We start from the raw sequence: 24,360 nt of genomic DNA, 5'->3' as shown, positions 1-24,360 counted from the left end.
GGATGACAGAACGAGGGACGGAGGGGACAGAACGAGGGATGAGGGGACGGAGGGAACAGAACGAGGGATGGAGGGGACAGAACAGAGGGATGGAGGAGGGAGGGATAGGAGGAAGAACGAGGGAAGGAGGAGGGACACTGTCCAGAACGAGGATGGAGGGTTACAGAACAGAACGAGGGACGGAGGGGACAGAACAGAACGAGGGACGGAGGGGACAGAACAGAACGAGGGACGGAGGGGACAGAACAGAACGAGGGATGGAGGGGACAGAACAGAACGAGGGACGGAGGGGACAGAACGAGGGATGGAGGGACAGAACGAGGGATGGAGGGAATAGAAGCGCCACTGTCCCTCTGAGTCCGAACCCATCTCTCTGGGGTGTGATGACTGGAGAACTGGAGGAGGGAAATAGGGAGGAGACAACCCGCTTTCTTTTCAGAAGTCATGTTATCGATTTAAAACACTGAATGAAGGAGAGACCGAGAGGAATGGACTGGACAGACTGCAGACTGAAACTAGGCTCTATGGTTCCTGTCTACAGTAGAGGTGCTGTTGAGGGGACACTGTGATGATTGGACTGGAGGAGACTGCTGAAACTAGGCTCTATGGTTCCTGTCTACAGTAGAGGTGCTGTTGTTGTCTCTGACACTGTGATGATTGGACTGGACAGACTGCTGAAACTAGGCTCTATGGTTCCTGTCTACAGTAGAGGTGCTGTTGTTGTCTCTGACACTGTGATGATTGGACTGGACAGACTGCTGAAACTAGGCTCTATGGTTCCTGTCTACAGTAGAGGTGCTGTTGTTGTCTCTGACACTGTGATGATTGGACTGGACAGACTGCTGAAACTAGGCTCTATGGTTCCTGTCTACAGTAGAGGTGCTGTTGTTGTCTCTGACACTGTGATGATGGGACTGGACAGACTGCTGAAACTAGGCTCTATGGTTCCTGTCTACAGTAGAGGTGCTGTTGTACCTCTGACACTGTGATGATGGACTGGACAGACTGCTGAAACTAGGCTCTATGGTTCCTGTCTACAGTAGAGACTGTGATTGTCTCTGACACTGTGATGATTGGACTGGACAGACTGCTGAAACTAGGCTCTATGGTTCCTGTCTACAGTAGAGGTGCTGTTGTTGTCTCTGACACTGTGATGATTGGACTGGACAGACTGCTGAAGCTAGGCTCTATGGTTCCTGTCTACAGTAGAGGTGCTGTTGTTGTCTCTGACACTGTGATGATGGGACTGGACAGACTGCTGAAGCTAGGCTCTATGGTTCCTGTCTACAGTAGAGGTGCTGTTGTTGTCTCTGACACTGTGATGATTGGACTGGACAGACTGCTGAAGCTAGGCTCTATGGTTCCTGTCTACAGTAGAGGTGCTGTTGTTGTCTCTGACACTGTGATGATTGGACTGGACAGACTGCTGAAACTAGGCTCTATGGTTCCTGTCTACAGTAGAGGTGCTGTTGTTGTCTCTGACACTGTGATGATTGCACCCTACCTGCTACTATTCAACTCTACTTGTCCTGGGCTGCTTCAGTTCAAGGGGGGTAATCCTACAGAGCAGGATCAAGGGGTTAGCCGGCTAACTAGGAGTTAACTTGCCTAAATATTCTGAAGTATTACAGTGCATTTTGGGAAGTATTCAGACACCTTGACTTTCTTCAAAATGTGGTTACATTACAGCCTTATTCTAAAATTGATTACATTTTAGAAATACTACTCTAACCATGATAACCAAGGTTGAACTCTTTGGCCTGAATGCCAAGTGTCACGTCTGGAGGAAACCTGACACCATCCCTACGGTGAAGCATGGTGGTGGCAGCATCATGTTGTGGGGATGTTTTCCAGTGGCAGGGAGACTAGTCAGGATGGAGGCAAAGATTAACAAAGTACAGACTGATCCTTGATGAACCTGCTCCAGAGCACACAGGACCTCAGACTGGGGGGGGGGGCGAAGGTTCACCTTCCAACATGACAACGATCCTAAGCACACAGCCAAGACAACGCAGGAGTGGCTTCGGGACAAGTCTCTGTCCTTGAGTGGCCCAGCCAGAGCCCGGACTTGAACCTGATCGGACATCTTTGGAAAGACCTGAAAATATCTGTGCAGCGACGCTCCCCATCCGACCTGACAGAGCTGGAGAGGACCTTCCCAAGTACAGGTGTGACCAGCTTGTAGAGTCATACTCAAGAACACTTGAGGCTGTAATCGCTTCAACAAAGTACTGAGTTTGAATACTTTTAATTTGTAAAAATGTCTTAACCCGTTTTTGCTTTGTCATTACGGGGTTTTGTGTGTGAAGATTGATTAAAAAAATATTAAATTTTAAAATGAATCTTTAACAAAATGTGTGGAAAGTAAAGGTGTGTTAAACATGTTCATCAGCATTTCCTCAACTGCAGAGGGTGTGTATATATATATATGTGTGTTTTGTAATGTTCATCAGCATTTCCTCAACTGCAGAGGGTACATGTATATATATATATATGTATGTTTTGTAAGGTTCATCAGCATTTCCTCAACTGCAGAGGGTATATATATATATAGTAATGTTCATCAGCATTTCCTCAACTGCAGAGGGTGTGTATATATATATATATATAGTAATGTTCATCAGCATTTCCTCAACTGCAGAGGGTATATATATATATAGTAATGTTCATCAGCATTTCCTCAACTGCAGAGGGTACATGTATATATATAGTAATGTTCATCAGCATTTCCTCAACTGCAGAGGGTGTATATATATATATATATATGTGTTTTGTAATGTTCATCAGCAGAGGGTATATATATATATATATAATGTTCATCAGCATTTTCAACTGCAGAGGGTATATATATATATATATAGTAATGTTCATCAGCATTTCCTCAACTGCAGAGGGTATATATATATATATATATAGTAATGTTCATCAGCATTTCCTCAACTGCAGAGGGTGTATATATTTTAGTAATGTTCATCAGCATTTCCTCAACTGCAGAGGGTGTATATATATATATATTGTAATGTTCATCAGCATTTCCTCAACTGCAGAGGGTGTATATATAGTAATGTTCATCAGCATTTCCTCAACTGCAGAGGGTATATATATATTTAGTAATGTTCATCAGCATTTCCTCAACTGCAGAGGGTGTGTATATATATATATATATATATATAGTAATGTTCATCAGCATTTCCTCAACTGCAGAGGGAGGGTATATATATATATAGTAATGTTCATCAGCATTTCCTCAACTGCAGAGGGTATGTATATTATATAGGTTCATCAGCATTTCCTCAACTGCAGAGGGTATATATATATATATAGTAATGTTCATCAGCATTTCCTCAACTGCAGAGGGTATATATATATATATATATAGTAATGTTCATCAGCATTTCCTCAACTGCAGAGGGTATATATATATATATATAGTAATGTTCATCAGCATTTCCTCAACTGCAGAGGGTATATATATATATATAGAATGTTCATCAGCATTTCCTCAACTGCAGAGGGTATATATATATATAGTAATGTTCATCAGCATTTCCTCAACTGCAGAGGGTATATATATATATATATATATATAGTAATGTTCATCAGCATTTCCTCAACTGCAGAGGGTATATATTATATATAGTAATGTTCATCAGCATTTCCTCAACTGCAGAGGGTATATATATATATATAGTAATGTTCATCAGCATTTCCTCAACTGCAGAGGGTATATATATAAACCATCAGCATTTCCTCAACTGCAGAGGGTGGCCCCAGTATATATATATGTTTTGTAATGTTCATCAGCATTTCCTCAACTGCAGAGGGGCATCTTGCTCTTACTGTGTGTGTATATGTACACATGTCCTTTTCTGGTCCAATACTGGTCAGGTGTGTCATTAATGCCTACTGATACTTGTTCGGTACAAAAACGTTATTGAAAGTTGCACATAGAAATACCACTAAATAGAGCCAACGTGGTTCCTTATTGTATACGTCAGAGATGAGCGTTTGTTCTAAATAGCATATTTCTATCTGAACGTGGCACATTTAATTTGTAATATAAACAAACTTCCAGTAGTGTGTTTATACGTTGTATGGGTGGAAACTAAACCATATCCCTGGCATGGTGTACGGTGACCCCAGCAGGAAACTAAACCATATCCCTGGCATGGTGTACGGTGACCCCAGCAGGAAACTAAACCATATCCCTGGCATGGTGTACGGTGACCCCAGCAGGAAACTAAACCATATCCCTGGCATGGTGTACGGTGACCCCAGTAGGAAACTAAACCATGTCGCTTTGGATAAAAGCGTCTGCTAAATGGCATATATTATTATTATTATTATGGTGTACGGTGGCCCCAGTAGGAAACTAAACCATATCCCTGGCATGGTGTACGGTGGCCCCAGTAGGAAACTAAACCATATCCCTGGCATGGTGTACGGTGGCCCCAGTAGGAAACTAAACCATATCCCTGGCATGGTGTAGGGTGGCCCCAGTAGGAAACTAAACCATATCCCTGGCATGGTGTATGGGTGGCCCCAGTAGGAAACTAAACCATATCCCTGGCATGGTGTATGGTGGCCCCAGTAGGAAACTAAACCATATCCCTGGCATGGTGTATGGGTGACCCCAGTAGGAAACTAAACCATATCCCTGGCATGGTGTACTGTGACCCCAGTAGGAAACTAAACCATATCCCTGGCATGGTGTATGGGTGACCCCAGTAGGAAACTAAACCATATCCCTGGCATGGTGTATGGTGGCCCCAGTAGGAAACTAAACCATATCCCTGGCATGGTGTACGGTGGCCCCAGTAGGAAACTAAACCATATCCCTGGCATGGTGTACGGTGACCCCAGTAGGAAACTAAACCATATCCCTGGCATGGTGTACGGTGGCCCCAGTAGGAAACTAAACCATATCCCTGGCATGGTGTACGGTGGCCCCAGTAGGAAACTAAACCATATCCCTGGCATGGTGTACGGGTGGCCCCAGTAGGAAACTAAACCATATCCCTGGCATGGTGTACGGTGGCCCCAGTAGGAAACTAAACCATATCCCTGGCATGGTGTACGGTGACCCCAGTAGGAAACTAAACCATATCCCTGGCATGGTGTACGGTGGCCCCAGTAGGAAACTAAACCATATCCCTGGCATGGTGTACGGTGACCCCAGTAGGAAACTAAACCATATCCCTGGCATGGTGTACGGTGGCCCAGTAGGAAACTAAACCATATCCCTGGCATGGTGTACGGTGACCCCAGTAGGAAACTAAACCATATCCCTGGCATGGTGTACGGTGACCCCAGTAGGAAACTAAACCATATCCCTGGCATGGTGTACAGGTGGCCCCAGTAGGAAACTAAACCATATCCCTGGCATGGTGTACGGTGACCCCAGTAGGAAACTAAACCATATCCCTGGCATGGTGTACAGGTGGCCCCAGTAGGAAACTAAACCATATCCCTGGCATGGTGTACGGTGGCCCCAGTAGGAAACTAAACCATATCCCTGGCATGGTGTACGGTGGCCCCAGTAGGAAACTAAACCATATCCCTGGCATGGTGTAGGGTGGCCCCAGTAGGAAACTAAACCATATCCCTGGCATGGTGTAGGGTGGCCCCAGTAGGAAACTAAACCATATCCCTGGCATGGTGTACGGTGGCCCCAGTAGGAAACTAAACCATATCCCTGGCATGGTGCCACGTACTACCAACTGACCCAGTTATTTACAGAGCATCAGTCCCAGGACAGTAGTTTATATTCAAACTGTCAGCCTGTGTGCAATAAAACAATCTGCCCTTCTTTTCTGTCTCTGTGTGGTGTTCTACACATTATAAATCACTTCCTACCTCACCAGTTGAAATGCCATCCAATGTCCCCTGGTGGTAAGCTGTGGAACTACATTTATCACCAGCATGTGAAATGTGGACATTAATTACGACATAGTACCTTCTGCTGTGTGTTCCTGATGGGGATGGAACCTAGAACTCTGATTAAATGGTTCCGGAGCTACTAAACTTCTGTACTCAGTCTACACACACGTTCCTGATGGGGATGGAACCTAGAACTCTGATTAAATGGTTCCGGAGCTACTAAACTTCTGTACTCAGTCTACACACGTTCTGATGGGGATGGAACCTAGAACTCTGATTAAATGGTTCCGGAGCTACTAAACTTCTGTACTCAGTCTACACACACGTTCCTGATGGGGATGGAACCTAGAACTCTGATTAAATGGTTCCGGAGCTACTAAACTTCTGTACTCGGTCTACACACACACGTTCTGATGGGGATGGAACCTAGAACTCTGATTAAATGGTTCTACTAAACTTCTGTACGTTACACACACACGTTCCTGATGGGGATGGAACCTAGAACTCTGATTAGCTGAAAACTGGTCTGTTGCCTCCCGTTCAACTGATGCTACTAAACTTCTGTACTCGGTCTACACACACGTTCCTGATGGGGATGGAACCTAGGTCTCTGATTAAATGGTTCCGGAGCTACTAAACTTCTGTACTCTAACAGTCTGAGCCACACACGTTCCTGATGGGGATGGAACCTAGAACTCTGATTAAATGGTTCAAAACGGAGCTACTAAACTTCAAATGTTTTTTTTTACTATTTCTACACACATTGCAGGCGGGTGGTGAAACAAGAGTCACAAATGCACCAACCAGCTGAGCCATTGAAGCCAGTCTGTTGCCTCCCTTCATCAACTAGTTCTAGAAACCCTGAATGGACCTGTTTAGAAACAGAATCCCTGCAACCAAAGGGTTACTAGTTGTCGGTTGGAACAGGTCCCAGAGAGAAGGGTTCCCGGTGGTGTGTGGATCACCTCTCTCACGGTTTTGACGCGCTCTAACACGTCTGAGCCAACAACAGCATTTTTACCACAAATGCAGAAACATCACCTTTGGAAAAGCATCATTTAATTTAAACAAAAGACAAAACAGAAAGTCGTTTAATTCAAATGTTTTTTTTATATTTCAGTAAAATCTACTTGAATACACTTTGAAACAAGAGTACAACAAAAAAAGAATATACTTCAAATGTTGAATATACAAACTAGTTCAGTTCCGAACAGCTTTCTCCCTCTTCATACGACTAAGAAAAGCAGAAACTGCTGAAGGAAAGGGAGGGGGCGGAGCCAAGATGGCTGACGAGCAGTTACCCTAGAGACCGTTACCGTGGGGATGTAGATGTAGTAAGCCTATGGTCAAGGCCTACTAGAACCAACCAGGGGTTGGGAGTCAATTCCATTTCTATTACAGTCGATGCTAATTTTGAATTTTTTGTTTTATCATTGAAGAGAATTAGAACTTCAGTCTACTTCCTGAATTGTAATGGTTTTGACCCCAAACCCCTGTAACCGACCCACTGACCTGGGCTTCAGACTATAAGAGAACAATGTTGTTGTCGTATTGTTTTATAACACTGTGCTTGGTACAAGGTATTCAAAAAGGTCAAGAAACCGTAACACACAAAAAAAAAAAAGCTAAATTATCTCATAAACAATGAATGACAAATAAAAACAGATCATTCTAAGGCTGTTTTGTTGTGAATTCAATTCCCCATAAACTGTATAATAGTTATATATACACAAGTCCCTTTGACTTTCTTTATTTACCCCTTGTAAGAGCTGATCCTAGAACAGCCCGCAGTCTTTAGTGTGGTTGGTTTACGCACCGGGAATCTGCACAGTGATTCGGCAAATCAAATGCTGGTCGTACACAGATACATTTCTATACAACCCCCCACCCCCTCCATCTCTCTCCTTTTTCAGTTCACATTTTTTTTTGGTTTTTAATAATTAGCCTTTTGTTTAGTGTTCTCCCACCCCTTTTTTAAGTTTGCATTTGTCCGTTGTAGCTTAGTCAGCTAGTGTCTCATCTGCCAGAAACAGAACATGTAGTGATTTAAACTGGACTTGGTCCCTTTTTCTGAAGGAGATTCTTCCCTTCTGAGAAGTCATGTGCTGGGTTCCTGTGTTGGCTGGGTAAACGACAGTATCGGGTACAGCTCAAATGACACCCTGTTCCCTACAGATGAGTAGTGGTAGGAATAGGGAATAGGGGGCCATTGAGGCTAGGAAGATGAGATGAGGCACCCCCCATAGAGATGAGGCTGTGGTAGGAAGGTAGACCCATAGAGATGAGGCTGTGGTAGGAAGGTAGACACCCCCCCCCCATAGAGATGAGGCTGTGGTAGGAAGGTAGACCCCCCACACCCCCATAGAGATGAGGCTGTGGTAGGAAGGTAGACCCTGTGGTAGGAAGGTAGACCCCCCCCCCCATAGAGATGAGGCTGTGGTAGGAAGGTAGACCCCCCACACCCCATAGAGATGAGGCTGTGGTAGGAAGGTAGACACCCCCCCTGTGGTAGGGTAAATCAGAGCTGGTTGTGGGTCTTTATAGTCTCTCAAACTGTCATGTAGAAAAAAAAGAACAAACTATGTGGGCAAAAAACTGTACAAACAATGTTGAGGTGTGTGTGTGTGTGTGTGTGTGTGTGTGTGTGTGTGTGTGTGTGTGTGTGTGTGTGTGTGTCCGTACTTGTGGCCTCAAAACTCCGGATCTTCTGACTTGATCTCAGGCGGGAGCTCCTCTGATTTAGACGACTACCGTGATGATCTCCGGTGCTTCCGGTAACGTGGTCTGGACGGGGAGGGCCTGTACCGTTTTAACGGTCAGCGTCTTGGCCTGCTGCTGCTGCTGTTCTCTCGTCGCCGTGCCAGATCTCTTGATGATGCCGCTGATGATATGGGATGCCGCCACCGGAGCGCTCTGATTGGCTGTTGTCGTCGTCACGGTGACCACTGCCGTCCCGGTCCCGCCACCTTGCGTCGTCGTGACGATATGATGTGTCTGTTGTTGTTGATGATGATGATGCAGCGTTGTGGGAACGGCCAGCCTCATCACCTTGGTCACAGGGGATACAATTTGTGTCTTCATTTATGGAATTAATGTTTGAATTTGTAACAAAAATAAATACAAATTAATACACAAAAAAGTCTGTGCCCAAATGCAATACTTTTATACTTGCATGTCAGTATCTTGTGATGTCTTAAAGTATGTGTTTTCCGATGTCTAGCTTAAAATGGCCAATAAAAAAAATTTTTAAAACAGACACCTGTGTCCCTGCAGCCATGGTAACATGAGGTGCCAGGGCTCGTACCCCCAGGAGTTTGTCCCGCCCAGGAGAGATGCTGCCCGTCGGGGAGCCCCCAGGCCAGGCTTGGTCTGCTGCTGGTACTGGGCCAGCTGGTGGGCCGGGATGGTGATGATCTTAGCCAGTTGGACCGTGATCTTGTCTCCGTTCTCCGCTGTGGCTGGAACCATAGTGGGGATGGTCTGGATCACAACCTGCAGAGGAGAGAGATGGTTAGGAACAGGTCTACACATTCTAGATCTATACAGGTGGATCACAACCTGGAGAGAAGAGATGGTCTGTGTAGCTCAGCCGTCAAACTGTCCAGTCTGTCTACACTACAGTAGTTATGAATCGTGGACTTGGTTAGTATGAGGCGTGTCTGTGTAGCTCAGCCGTCAAACTGTCCAGTCTGTCTGCACTACAGAGTAGTTATGAATCGTGGACTTGGTTAGTATGAGGCGTGTCTGTGTTGCTCAGCCGTCAAACTGTCCAGTCTGTCTGCACTACAGAGTAGTTATGAATCGTGGACTTGGTTAGTATGAGGCGTGTCTGTGTAGCTCAGCCGTCAAACTGTCCAGTCTGTCTGCACTACAGAGCAGCTAGCTGACACACCAACTAGCGTGGTTACCCACCTTCGGTTGGGAGTTCGCGTTGCCCGTTGCCGTGCCGATGGGAGAGGCGTTGGCCAATTGGTACGTCGTTTGGCCTCCCGACGTCCCTGGCGCCTGTTGCATGGCAACCGTTGAGATCTTCTGGCCCAGTGACGTTGTCATGACTACAGGCACTTGCATGGCAACCCGTACAGTCCTGGAGACGGAAACGATAACAAAATGGAGTCCGTGACAAAGTTTCGTAAATACAAACTTACTAGATATCGATAGATAAACTCTTTTACATTCAGCATAAAACCTCCAAAGTGAATTGTGTATGTTTCAGGGTCAGTATTAGGGTGCGTCTCTAACCTGGGTCCTGAGGCAGTGGGGATGATGTATGTTTCAGGGTCAGTATTAGGGTGTGTCTCTAACCTGGGTCCTGAGGCAGTGGGGATGATGTATGTTTCAGGGTCAGTATTAGGGTGTGTCTCTAACCTGGGTCCTGAGGCAGTGGGGATGATGTATGTTTCAGGGTCAGTATTAGGGTGTCTCTAACCTGGGTCCTGAGGCAGTGGGGATGATGTATGTTTCAGGGTCAGTATTAGGGTGTCTCTAACCTGGGTCCTGAGGCAGTGGGGATGATGTATGTTTCAGGGTCAGTATTAGGGTGTGTCTCTAACCTGGGTCCTGAGGCAGTGGGGATGATGTATGTTTCAGGGTCAGTATTAGGGTGCGTCTCTAACCTGGGTCCTGAGGCAGTGGGGATGATGTATGTTTCAGGGTCAGTATTAGGGTGTGTCTCTAACCTGGGTCCTGAGGCAGTGGGGATGATGTATGTTTCAGGGTCAGTATTAGGGTGTGTCTCTAACCTGGGTCCTGAGGCAGTGGGGATGATGTATGTTTCAGGGTCAGTATTAGGGTGCGTCTCTAACCTGGGTCCTGAGGCAGTGGGGATGATGTATGTTTCAGGGTCAGTATTAGGGTGCGTCTCTAACCTGGGTCCTGAGGCAGTGGGGATGATGTATGTTTCAGGGTCAGTATTAGGGTGTGTCTCTAACCTGGGTCCTGAGGCAGTGGGGATGATGTATGTTTCAGGGTCAGTATTAGGGTGCGTCTCTAACCTGGGTCCTGAGGCAGTGGGGATGATGTATGTTTCAGGGTCAGTATTAGGGTGCGTCTCTAACCTGGGTCCTGAGGCAGTGGGGATGATGTATGTTTCAGGGTCAGTATTAGGGTGCGTCTCTAACCTGGGTCCTGAGGCAGTGGGGATGATGTATGTTTCAGGGTCAGTATTAGGGTGTGTCTCTAACCTGGGTCCTGAGGCAGTGGGGATGATGGCCGTGTGAGAATGCTGTGTCTGGGTTCCGTCTGGCGCCGTGGAAATGGTCACTATCCTCGGAACCCCCACCGCCCCCCGCCCCCGTCACCGCCGCCTTGTTGCCCTTAGCAACCGGAGGATGGACCACGGTTCTAGTCCCACCCCTCAGGATGGTGGGCGTCGTGGCGAGCTCGGCCACATTCAGTATCGTCTCCGACGAGGGCAGGACTCTCTCGTGGTAAGACTTCTCTGAGCCAATAAGATCGCCCGATCTGGAGTCGGCCTTATCGTCCTCGATGACAACGATGTTCTTGGGCATCTCCTTGAACTGGTAGACCAGCCGCTGACCTTCGACCTTGGCCAGTATACCACGTTGGTAGTAGTACCTGGTAGAGAGGGAGGAGAGGGAGGGAGAGAGGAGGGTGAGAGGGGAGGGAGAGAGAGGGAGGGGATAGGGAAAGAGGAGGGGGAAGAGGGGAGGGAGGTAAATAGAGGAGGGTAGGGGATAGACAGAGGGAGGGGAGATAGGGAGGGAGGGGATAAATAGAGAGGGGGAGAGGGGGAAGACAGAGGGAGGGAAATAGAGGAGGGGGGTAGGGGGAAGACAGAGGGAGGGAAATAGAGGAGGGGGTAGGGGGAAGACAGAGGGAGGGGATCATGTTCCTCCAAACCAACAACCTACACATTAACTCATGTTCCTGAGGCAGAGGAACTCATCCAAACCAACAACCTACACACCTAACTCAGCTTAAAGCCTCTTCCACAGTCAATGCCATTTCAAGTGCTAGACGGTTGTAGGGTAAACCCTCACCTCAGAGCCCGCCCCATGGTCTCATAGTTCATGTCAGGGTTTGTTCTTGTGTTTGCCCCAGAGCTTGGACACGGCCTTGGAGTCCACCAGCTTGAAGATGCCCTTCTCCTCTGAGTCCACTTGATGTACCTGGGACACGTGTTCTTGTCCTGAAGCAAGTCCAACAGGAACTCCCACAGGTACGTGGTGCTGCCTGGGGACCAGAGACAGGCGGGTCGGTCGGACAGAGAGACAGGCGGGTCGGGTCGACAGAGAGACAGGCGGGTCGGGTCGACAGAGAGACAGGCGGGTCGGGTCGACAGAGAGACAGGCGGGGGTCGGGTCGACAGAGAGACAGGCGGGTCGGGTCGACAGAGAGACAGGCGGGTCGGGTCGACAGAGAGACAGGCGGGTCGGGTCGACAGAGAGACAGGCGGGTCGGGTCGACAGAGAGACAGGCGGGTGGGCCGACAGAGAGACAGGCGGGTCGGGTCGACAGAGAGACAGGCGGGTCGGTCGACAGAGAGACAGGCGGGTCGGTCGACAGAGAGACAGGCGGGTCGGTCGACAGAGAGACAGGCGGGTCGGTCGACAGAGAGACAGGCGGGTCGGTCGACAGAGAGACAGGCGGGTCGGTCGACAGAGAGACAGGCGGGTCGGTCGACAGAGAGACAGGCGGGTCGGTCGACAGAGAGACAGGCGGGTCGGTCGACAGAGAGACAGGCGGGTCGGTCGACAGAGAGACAGGCGGGTCGGGTCGACAGAGAGACAGGCGGGTCGGGTTTCAGAGAGACAGGCGGGTCGGGTCGACAGAGAGACAGGCGGGTCGGGTCGACAGAGAGACAGGCGGGTCTCTCGACAGAGAGACAGACGGGGTCGGGTCGACAGAGAGACAGGCGGGTCGGGTCGACAGTTTCAGAGACAGGCGGGTCGGGTGGACAGAGAGACAGGCGGGTCGGGTCGACAGAGACAGGCGGGTCGGTCGACAGAGAGACAGGCGGGTCGGTCGACAGAGAGACAGGCGGTTTATGGATGTGTCCTTTCTGTATATTTGGGTGTGTCCCACCTTTTCCTTCTCTGGGTTTCTTTCTTGATGCTGAGGTCCGGCGTCCGTTGGACACAGCAGGCGGGTGGGTCTTTGGCTTCCTCCCCCTACACAGACAAACAGACCAATAAAGTTATTCAAAATCAATCAAATCAATTGACATGGGTCGAAGACATGAGCATTTCACATTGCGTGCAATCTCCCAATATGCCAATAGACGGCGCTCTTTCTGTCTACAAGATACCGCCAGTCTGACAAGTCAGTCCTATTTATCATCAACATCCTGTCTACAAGATACAACCAGTCCTATTTAACATCAACATCCTGTCTACAAAGATACAACCAGTCCAATTTAACATCAACATCCTGTCTACAAGATACCCGCCAGTCCTATTTAACATCAACATCCTGTCTACAAGATACAGCCAGTCCTATTTAACATCAACATCCTGTCTACAAGATACAGCCAGTCCTATTTAACATCAACATCCTGTCTACAAGATACAGCCAGTCCTATTTAACATCAACATCCTGTCTACAAGATACAGCCAGTCCTATTTAACATCAACATCCTGTCTACAAGATACAGCCAGTCCTATTTAACATCAACATCCTGTCTACAATATACAGCCAGTCCTATTTAACATCAACATCCTGTCTACAAGATACAGCCAGTCCTATTCAATATCAACATCCTGTCTACAAGATACCGCCAGTCTGACAAGTCAGTCCTATTTAACATCAACATCCTGTCTACAAGATACAGCCAGTCCTATTTAACATCAACATCCTGTCTACAAGATACAGCCAGTCTGACAAGTCAGTCCCATTTACCATCAACATCTTTATAGTACCTTCATCATTAAAACCATTTAGGCTCTTTAGCATTACTTTGATGTCTTAATCAACAGCCAGTATCTCCAATCTCCAATCCAACAGCCAGCATCTCCAATCCAACAGCCAGCATCTCCAATCCAACAGCCAGCATCTCCAATCCAACAGCCAGCATCTCCAATCCAACAGACAGCATCTTCACTCCAACAGACAGCATCTCCACTCAACAGACAGCATCTCCACTCAACAGACAGCATCTCCAATCAACAGACAGCATCTCCAATCCAACAGACAGCATCTCCAATCCAACAGACAGCATCTCAATCAACAGACAGCATCTCAATCAACAGACAGCATCTCCACTCAACAGACAGCATCTCCAATCAACAGACAGCATCTCCAATCAACAGACAGCATCTCCAATCAACAGACATTATCTTTGGGGAGTATTATGGAAAGTTTCTTGATTTCTCAGTGGATAGCCAGTATTCTATTCTGTCTTAGAGTCATCTTAACCTTCCTGACAGGTCTGTGGTCAGGACTCTGGTTCCTCTAGGACAGAGAGACCGGGTCCGGTCTCTGGAACCTTCCTCTCTGGAGGAGGGTGACCGTGTCCTCATCACTAACCTTCCTGACAGGTCTGTGGTCAGGCTCTGGTTCCTCTAGGAACCTCCGTGTCAGGCGGGTCATCACTAAGACAGGCGGGTTCGGACAGAGAGACAGGTTGGTGGTCGACCTCCCGTGTCCTCATCCCTAACCTTCCTGACAGGTTGGTGGTCAGGTTCCTCTAGGAGGGGTGACCTCCGTGTCCTCATCACTAACCTTCCTGACAGGTCGGTGGTCAGGCTCTGGTTCCTCTAGGAGGGTGACCTCCGTGTCCTCATCCTAACCTTCCTGACAGGTCGGTGGTCAGGCTCTGGTTCCTCTAGGAGGGGGTGACCTCCGTGTCCTCATCACTAACCTTCCTGACAGGTCGGTGGTCAGGCTCTGGTTCCTCTACAGAGGGAGGGTGACCAGAGAGACAGGCGTGTCCTCATCACTAACCTTCCTGACAGGTCAGGTGGTCCAGGCTCTGGTTCAGGCTCTAGGAGGAGAGACCTCCGTGTCCTCATCACTAACCTTCCTCGACAGGTTGGTGGTCAGGCTCTGGTTCCTCTAGGACAGAGAGACCTCCGTGTGCTCATCACTAACCTTCTTGACAGGTTGGTCGGTCACAGAGAGACTCTGGTTCCTCTAGGAGGCGGGACCTCCGTGTCCTCATCACTAAACTTTCTGACAGAGCGGGTCGGTGGTCAGGCTCTGGTTCCTCAGGAGGGGTGACCTCCGTGTCCCTCATCACTAACCTTCCTGACAGGTCGGTGGTCAGGCTCTGGTTCCTCTAGGAGGGTGACCTCCAGTGTCAGGCGGGTCATCACTAACCTTCCTGACAGGTTGGTGGTCGACAGAGCTCTGGTTCCTCTAGGAGGCGTGACCTCCGTGTCCGGGTCATCACTAACCTTCCTGACAGGTGGTCGACAGGAGACTCTGGTTCCTCTAGGAGAGTGACCTCCCGTGTCTCATCACTAGACCTTCCTGACAGAGACAGGCGGGTCAGGTTCCTCAGAGGAGGGTGACCTCCAGATGTCCTCATCACTAACAGGCGAGGTTCCAGACAGGTCGGTGGTCACAGGCTCTGGTTCCTCTAGGAGGGTGACCTCCGTGTCCTCATCACTAACCTTCTGACAGGTGGTGGTTTATGGCTCTGGTTTCCTCTAGGATTTGGTGTGACCCCCTTGTCCTCATCACTAAACTTTCTTCTTCCTGACAGGTCGGGTGGTCTGCTCTGGTTCCTCTAGGGGTGACCTCCAATAAAGTCCTCAAAATCACTCCTTTCCTGACAGGTCGGTGGTCATGGCATTTCTGATGAGGGTGACCTCCGTGTCCTCATCACTAAACTTTCTTCTTCCTGACAGGTCAACCAGTGGTCATGCTCTGGTTCCTCTAGGTAGGGAGGGTGACCTCCGTGTCCTCATCCCTAACCTTTCCTGACAGGTCTGTGGTCAGGCTCTGGTTCCTCTAGGAGGTGACCTCCGTGTCCTCATCCCTAACCTTCCTGACAGGTCTGGTGGTCAGGCTCTGGTTCCTCTAGGAGGGTGACCTCCGTGTCCTCATCACTAACCTTCCTGACAGGTCTGGTGGTCAGGCTCTGGTTCCTCTAGGAGGGTGACCTCCGTGTCCTCATCACAACCTTCCTGACAGGTCTGTGGTCAGGCTCTGGTTCCTCTAGGAGGGTGACCTCCGTGTCCTCATCACAGCATAACCTTCCTGACAGGTCTGGAAAGTTTCTGGTTCCTCTAGGAGGGTGACCTCCGTGTCCTCATCACTAACCTTCCTGACAGGTCTGTGGTCAGGCTCTGGTTCCTCTAGGAGGGTGACCTCGTGTCCTCATCACTAACCTTCCTGACAGGTCTGTGGTCAGGCTCTGGTTCCTCTAGGAGGGTGACCTCCGTGTCCTCATCACTAACCTTCCTGACAGGTTGGTGGTCAGGCTCTGGTTCCTCTAGGAGGGTGACCTCCGTGTCCTCATCACTAACCTTCCTGACAGGTCGGGTGGTCAGGTTCCTCTAGGAGGGTGACCGTGTCCTCATCACTAACCTTCCTGACAGGTCGGTGGTCAGGCTCTGGTTCCTCTAGGAGGGTGACCTCCGTGTCCTCATCACTAACCTTCCTGACAGGTCGGTGGTCAGGCTCTGGTTCCTCTAGAGGGTGACCTCCGTGTCCTCATCCTTCCTGACAGGTCTGTGGTCAGGCTCTGGTTCCTCTAGGAGGGTGACCTCCGTGTCCTCATCCCTAACCTTCCTGACAGGTCTGTGGTCAGGCTCTGGTTCCTCTAGGAGGGTGACCTCCGTGTCCTCATCCCTAACCTTCCTGACAGGTCTGTGGTCAGGCTCTGGTTCCTCTAGGAGGGTGACCTCCGTGTCCTCATCCCTAACCTTCCTGACAGGTTGGTGGTCAGGCTCTGGTTCCTCTAGGAGGGTGACCTCCGTGTCCTCATCCTAACCTTCTTGACAGGTTGGTGGTCAGGTTCTGGTTCCTCTAGGAGGGTGACCTCCGTGTCCTCATCCCTAACCTTCCTGACAGGTCGGTGGTCAGGCTCTGGTTCCTCTAGGAGGGTGACCTCCGTGTCCTCATCCTAACCTTCCTGACAGGTCTGTGGTCATGCTCTGGTTCCTCTAGGAGGGTGACCTCCGTGTCCTCATCACTAACCTTCCTGACAGGTTGGTGGTCAGGTTCCTCTAGGAGGGTGACCGTGTCCTCATCACTAACCTTCCTGACAGGTCGGTGGTCAGGCTCTGGTTCCTCTAGGAGGGTGACCTCCGTGTCCTCATCACTAACCTTCCTGACAGGTCTGTGGTCAGGCTCTGGTTCCTCTAGGAGGGTGACCTCCGTGTCCTCATCACTAACCTTCCTGACAGGTTGGTGGTCAGGTTCCTCTAGGAGGGTGACCTCCGTGTCCTCATCACTAACCTTCCTGACAGGTTGGTGGTCAGGTTCCTCTAGGAGGGTGACCTCCGTGTCCTCATCACTAACCTTTCTTCTTCCTGACAGGTTGCTGGTCAGGCTCTGACTCGTCTGGTTCCTCTATGAGGGTGACCTCCATGTCCTCGTCCATACAGTCTTCCGTAGACACCTCCACCACCGTCTCGGTCATCACGTCTGGACGCATCGCCGCGTGGATGAAGTCTGGGGTGGTCCCACACCCTGCCGGGATGAACACATCTAGTGGGACAAGAGGGAAACGTTAAGAGAGAAACAGTGTGTGTTCTGGTGGATGTGACGTTGTGTGAACACCAACATTCGTATGAAATCATCTGAGATCTACGACATCAATGATGTCTCTCTGTTCTTGTCTCTCGGCTGCTTATGGATGGAATATGTCATGGTGAATACCTGGGCTGCTGTTTATGGATGGAATATGTCATGGTGAATACCTGTTTATGGATGGAATATGTCATGGTGAATACCTGGTTATGGATGGAATATGTCATGGTGAATACCTGTTTATGGATGGAATATGTCATGGTGAATACCTGGTTATGGGTGGAATATGTCATGGTGAATACCTGGTTATGGGTGGAATATGTCATGGTGAATACCTGGTTATGGATGGAATATGTCATGGTGAATACCTGGTTATGGGTGGAATATGTCATGGTGAATACCTGGTTATGGATGGAATATGTCATGGTGAATACCTGGTTATGGATGGAATATGTCATGGTGAATACCTGGTTATGGATGGAATATGTCATGGTGAATACCTGGTTATGGATGGAATATGTCATGGTGAATACCTGGTTATGGATGGAATATGTCATGGTGAATACCTGGTTATGGATGGAATATGTCATGGTGAATACCTGGTTATGGATGGAATATGTCATGGTGAATACCTGGTTATGGATGGAATATGTCATGGTGAATACCTGGTTATGGATGGAATATGTCATGGTGAATACCTGGTGCTGTTGGTTATGGATGGAATATGTCATGGTGAATACCTGGTTATGGATGGAATATGTCATGGTGAATACCTGGTTATGGATGGAATATGTCATGGTGAATACCTGGTTATGGATGGAATATGTCATGGTGAATACCTGGTTATGGATGGAATATGTCATGGTGAATACCTGGTTATGGATGGAATATGTCTGGTGAATACCTGTTTATGGATGGAATATGTCATGGTGAATACCTGGTTATGGATGGAATATGTCATGGTGAATACCTGGGATGTAATATGTCTATGGATGGAATATGTCATGGTGAATACCTGGTTATGGATGGAATATGTCATGGTGAATACCTGGTTATGGATGGAATATGTCATGGTGAATACCTGGTTATGGATGGAATATGTCATGGTGAATACCTGGTTATGGATGGAATGGTGAATGCCTGGTTATGGATGGAATATGTCATGGTGAATACCTGGTTATGGATGGAATATGTCATGGTGAATACCTGGTTATGGATGGAATATGTCATGGTGAATACCTGCTTATGGATGGAATATGTCATGGTGAATACCTGGTTATGGATGGAATATGTCATGGTGAATACCTGGTTATGGATGGAATATGTCATGGTGAATACCTGGTTATGGATGGAATATGTCATGGTGAATACCTGGTTATGGATGGAATATGTCATGGTGAATACCTGGTTATGGATGGAATATGTCATGGTGAATACCTGGTTATGGATGGAATATGTCATGGTGAATACCTGGGCTGCTGTTTATGGATGGAATATGTCATGGTGAATACCTGGGCTGCTGTTTATGGATGGAATATGTCATGGTGAATACCTGTTTATGGATGGAATATGTCATGGTGAATACCTGGTTATGGATGGAATATGTCATGGTGAATACCTGGTTATGGATGGAATATGTCATGGTGAATACCTGGTTATGGATGGAATATGTCATGGTGAATACCTGGTTATGGATGGAATATGTCATGGTGAATACCTGGTTATGGATGGAATATGTCATGGTGAATACCTGGTTATGGATGGAATATGTCATGGTGAATACCTGGTTATGGATGGAATATGTCATGGTGAATACCTGGTTATGGATGGAATATGTCATGGTGAATACCTGGTTATGGATGGAATATGTCATGGTGAATACCTGGTTATGGATGGAATATGTCATGGTGAATACCTGTTTATGGATGGAATATGTCATGGTGAATACCTGTTTATGGATGGAATATGTCATGGTGAATACCTGTTTATGGATGGAATATGTCATGGTGAATACCTGTTTATGGATGGAATATGTCATGGTGAATACCTGTTTATGGATGGAATATGTCATGGTGAATACCTGTTTATGGATGGAATATGTCATGGTGAATACCTGGTTATGGATGGAATATGTCATGGTGAATACCTGGTTATGGATGGAATATGTCATGGTGAATACCTGGTTATGGATGGAATATGTCATGGTGAATACCTGGTTATGGATGGAATATGTCATGGTGAATACCTGGTTATGGATGGAATATGTCATGGTGAATACCTGGGCTGCTGCTTATGGATGGAATATGTCATGGTGAATACCTGGGCTGCTGCTTATGGATGGAATATGTCATGGTGAATACCTGGTTATGGATGGAATATGTCATGGTGAATACCTGGTTATGGATGGAATATGTCATGGTGAATACCTGGTTATGGATGGAATATGTCATGGTGAATACCTGTTTATGGATGGAATATGTCATGGTGAATACCTGGGCTGCGGTCTCCTCTCAGGCTGGTAACAGAGTCCATGTGCAGCAGAGCCTCGGCAGCCTCGATGGTCTTATCAGAACAGTAGATGCTGGTGCCAGACTGTTGGTAATGGACGGACGCCTCCACTGAAACACAGAAAACACACGTTAGTAAAGGTGAAAAGCACCGCTGCAGGTCTGTACAGCCGCTGTAGACATTTCATCACTTGTACAGTACAGAGGGGTTCTGATGCATCCTACTGGAAATAAAAGTGGTGTTTGGTTACCTCAAGACTGTTACCACGGTTTGGTTTTAATCGTGAAAACACTGTCGGTGTTCCACCATTAACAGTTTACTACCAAACTAAAAGGTTGAGACACTTCAAATGGCTTGTTTACTACACTAAACACACAGGACTTCTGAAGTCTCAAGCTGACATCCTGTCTCTGGCGCCCCCTAGCAACCGTTCCGTCTCCAGTTACTATGGCATAACTGATGTAGGATCAGCTGCAAATAAAAGTCTCTCTTTACCACCATGACCTACAGTGTCAGACTGACCTTAAAACAGATGTTACAGAGCATCAAGTAACTAACTAACCATAACTAACTAACCATCTATAACTAACCATCTATAACTAACCATAACTAACTACCCACTAACCATCTATAACTAACTAACCATAACTAACTAACCATAACTAACCATAACTAACTAACCATAACTAACCATCTATAACTAACTACCCATAACTAACCATCTATAACTAACTACCCATAACTAACTAACCATAACTAACTACCCATAACTAACTAACCATCTATAACTAACCATAACTAACCATCTATAACTAACTACCCATAACTAACTAACCATATAATAAGTATTGGTTAGAAGTCATGGTTTCCTCCTTTCCTTTGGGCCCTGAGGTTTTCCCTTGTAAAATGACCCAATCTGTTTTCCTCATTACGGGCTGTCTACAACAAGGGGTCTAGAGGGTTTCCTTGTGCTCATCTGGTCATGGTAAATCATTTGGGCTAGGAATTGTTTCACAAAAAAAAAAAGGAGACAAGGAAAAATTATGCAATTTATTAGTATGGGGTATGCAGTCATTCTGAGGAACTAGGAGACAGACTAAGCCCAGGGATTCCATTTACAGTACACTACTTTTGACCAGAGCGCTCTGGGCCCTGGTCAAAAATAGTGCACTATATAGTGGATAGGGTGCCATTTGGGACTAAACCCAGGGCACCTGTTGTTGTCCCTCTCTGGGAAGCACGTATCTGGTTACCATCACCCCTGCCCATGTTTGGCTACGAGGCAGGCACAGGGTAGGGGAGAGGGGTTATCTTTAGGAAGACAGACTGACACCCCAATCCCTCTCATTCAGACCCTGACACACACACACTACCCGTCGTCCCAAGCGCAAACAAACTGTAGCCCCCCACACACACACACACATAAACAAGCAGAACTACTATAGGCACCTGATAGGCCGAGCTGCCACATAGACGGGATACTTTGACACCGATACATAGGCTAGAAATAAACACAGACATTTGACATACATACTAAGATGCATTTATCTGTAAGCATATTATACATTTAACTGTCAAAGTGTTAACACAAAAAATATTTAAAAAGTAAACTTTTAACTGTAAAAGTGAAATAAAATGTTATGCATTTTCATATTTCTAGGGATTCGTTCAACAGTGAGTGTTTGGTTAATAATAATAAGCGAGGTTGGTTATCAGAATATTTGGTTGGGTACGGACTTGGGTTGAAATAGTACTGCTGCACTACCTTATTCAGTCATTGTATTTAAGAAAATGAATTAACATCTGTAAAAAGCAATTGAGGCTAAAAGTCAGCATATTTCAAAAGTACAAAATGCGTGTGAATAAATATGATTTTCATCATTACTTCTCGACAAGCAAGAAAGAAAAAGCTGGTACTATTTGACCGAGCCAATAATAGCAAGTCCGACACAAAGTAGTGCAGTCCCCTATGACTTCCGTGTTTACACTCGCGTAGCCTTTCCCTCCAGTTCTCTTCGAAGACGGTGAAGACGGTCTCCATCCCCACGTCACTCACTCCCCGCCCCGGACACCATTGGATAACTCAGTTATCTACGCCCACCCGTCAAGCAGCGCTCATTGGCTGGTGGGAGGATTTCGAACGCCTCACGAGCGCCGTTGGTCAAATGGACCTGTCAATCAAGCCACAACCCGCCTAGATGCATAACAATGCTTCCGCCATCGAAATGATCCAAAAATATTTTTTAAATTATCGTTAAATCAAGGAAGAAAATGCAACACACTCTAGCCAATGTAAAAATAATAACCTTTGTATGGCGAACTGAACTTAAACGAGACACGATTTGCACTTAAAAATCGCGAGCGAGTAAACGCAAAAGCCAACATTGAGTGCACCGTTAGAAGCCACACACTTCACGGGATAAACCACTGGGCCCACACTTAGATAACGGTCCGAATCGGACTCAGAAAAACGGTACATGACTGAAAACAGATGGGGGAAAAAGTCACAAAATGACTAGAATACAGCTTTCAACTAAATGTTTACACTCACTTCCGTGTCATTCAATGTTTGAACAAACTGGCTGTATGTGTTATTCAACAAGGAAAAATATATCGATAGACTAAATTTCAATACAGGGATAAAATCACAACATAACTGATTCAATATAGGTAGATGATATAAACAGATTGTGTATTTAAAGCCATGATAAACGCGGAATAAACATAAATCCACATGCCCTTCCGACTCAGACAGCGTGGCAAAGACGTAGGAAAGACAACACATCTACACCACTTCCTGGTTTCAGCGGGGCTCCCTCTGCCAGAATAACTAGTTATTATGATACACATGGACGAAGAAACTATAAATCACGATATGCACGCGCTGCTACGTGCAGATTGCGGTCTAATCCTCCAGTGCTCAAATCCAAACAGTAATTTTAAACATTTTAAGAACGACTGAAGAAAAGCGGACATCGCCATGCAGGTTACTAAGCAAGGTGATCACTTCCTGCTTTGCCCTCCATTATTTCACGAAACTACTTAACGGATATGGGGGCGCAGCGGTCGCTAAAATAAACACACAACGTGTCAAACGGTCGCCGGTAGAACGAGTTCTAAAAATAAATTCCGTTACCTGCTCTGATGAGCAGATCGAGTTGGTTAGCGGGCCCTCATGAAGTGAAGTCGCCATGTTCTTCCCGTGTTGCAGATTCGTATTGACTTCACACTGAAATGCAAAGGCAGCCAAAAGCTCAGATCACTCCGCCGCCAGAGGAAATCTCAAATTCATCCAGACCGCTTCACAACCCCCACACCGCGGCAGACGGGTGTCCTTCCGCGCTATAAACACAGGAAATCCTCCGCTCTCTCTTGAGCTCTTGCCAAAGATGGTGGATACATTTAGATGTCCCACTCAGGCCGTTAACCATGTTTTAAAGTTCCTGTCTGCTTAAGGGGAGGCTCTCCCATAGGCACCAATAAATTAGCAGCTGGGTCTGATTCGCTTAGTCCATTGACTGTATATGAAGGAGGGAAAAAAAGGAGCGAGTGAGATGTCTCGCTTTCTTTTCCATCTCTGCTCTGCTCTTGCATCGATCGAACGTCAACCAAAGCAGGAAAAAAGGACAATTCATCCATAATAGGCACGTGCATTCAACATTTTAAAAAGCATAACAGAGCATTTTAAGACACCATTAATATAATATATGTATTGCATTCCTAACAATGAACATTCAGCGCAAGGAATAAAGATTTTAAGAGCATATAAACGTGTCTTCATTTGCATTATGGCAAAGACCTTAGTCTAAGTAGGAAAACCTGATTTAAAAAAAATCTCTCACTAAAGTAACTAAAAATGAAACAGTCTGCTGAGGTACCGAGTGCAGAAATGTTTATATCGATGCCAGAGCATGTAGGTACTTAGGTCATCGTCCACTTTAATGGGTTAGTTTTCTGACTGGAGTCTCACACCAAGTCTACGCCCCAGACAGCACTCAGCGACTCGCACAACAAGTCATCGTGTCAGCAACTAATGACGGAATTTTAAAAAAGGGAAGAAAAACAAGGAGTTAAAAAATTAAAATAAGTTTAGGACGTTACAGTAGAGGTCGGCTCCTTTAGAAACGCTGAGGGAAGAAGAACACACCGTTCGTTGTCTGTCTGCTTACTTGGCTGGACAACACTCCTTTCCAAAGAGAACACTTCAAAAATAATTAAATAAATACCTTCCTTTTTACATCTTAAATGCTTTGGTTTGTTGTGTTTTTCACTCCACCGTGTCCAACTAACTACAGGCTTTAAACTGTTTGC

At 46.9% G+C, this 24,360-nt stretch overlaps 3 long non-coding RNA genes and 1 pseudogene across 10 annotated transcripts; 1 reads left to right on the top strand and 3 right to left on the bottom strand.

Moving 5' to 3' along the window:
- Positions 1-589: 589 nt before the first annotated feature.
- Positions 590-4,034, top strand: LOC127921306 (uncharacterized). Of its 7 annotated transcripts, none has more exons than XR_008108672.1 (4): positions 590-879; positions 1,128-2,766; positions 2,862-3,178; positions 3,278-3,719. It is a non-coding gene; the product is annotated as an uncharacterized LOC127921306 (long non-coding RNA). The 7 variants fall into 7 exon arrangements; XR_008108669.1 differs by having other exon boundaries at positions 590-963; positions 2,862-2,920; XR_008108668.1 differs by having other exon boundaries at positions 590-963; positions 2,862-3,066.
- A 4,467-nt stretch (positions 4,035-8,501) lies between these two features.
- Positions 8,502-23,257, bottom strand: LOC127921308 (ETS-related transcription factor Elf-2-like; annotated as a pseudogene).
- Positions 10,085-11,010, bottom strand: LOC127921309 (uncharacterized). Of its 2 annotated transcripts, none has more exons than XR_008108674.1 (3): positions 10,875-11,010; positions 10,434-10,559; positions 10,085-10,122 (listed from the first exon to the last, which is right to left on the bottom strand). It is a non-coding gene; the product is annotated as an uncharacterized LOC127921309 (long non-coding RNA). The 2 variants fall into 2 exon arrangements; XR_008108675.1 differs by having other exon boundaries at positions 10,090-10,122; positions 10,434-10,496; positions 10,812-10,958.
- LOC127921310 (uncharacterized) lies at positions 19,355-19,904 on the bottom strand. The gene is made up of 3 exons (XR_008108676.1): positions 19,861-19,904; positions 19,655-19,786; positions 19,355-19,489 (listed from the first exon to the last, which is right to left on the bottom strand). It is a non-coding gene; the product is annotated as an uncharacterized LOC127921310 (long non-coding RNA).
- Positions 23,258-24,360: the final 1,103 nt, after the last annotated feature.

This window comes from Oncorhynchus keta, unplaced genomic scaffold (assembly GCF_023373465.1).
Source record: "Oncorhynchus keta strain PuntledgeMale-10-30-2019 unplaced genomic scaffold, Oket_V2 Un_contig_21974_pilon_pilon, whole genome shotgun sequence".
Lineage (NCBI taxonomy): Eukaryota > Metazoa > Chordata > Actinopteri > Salmoniformes > Salmonidae > Oncorhynchus > Oncorhynchus keta.
Note: the sequence above shows the minus strand (reverse complement) of the source record. Positions and strands in the feature narration are given on the sequence as shown.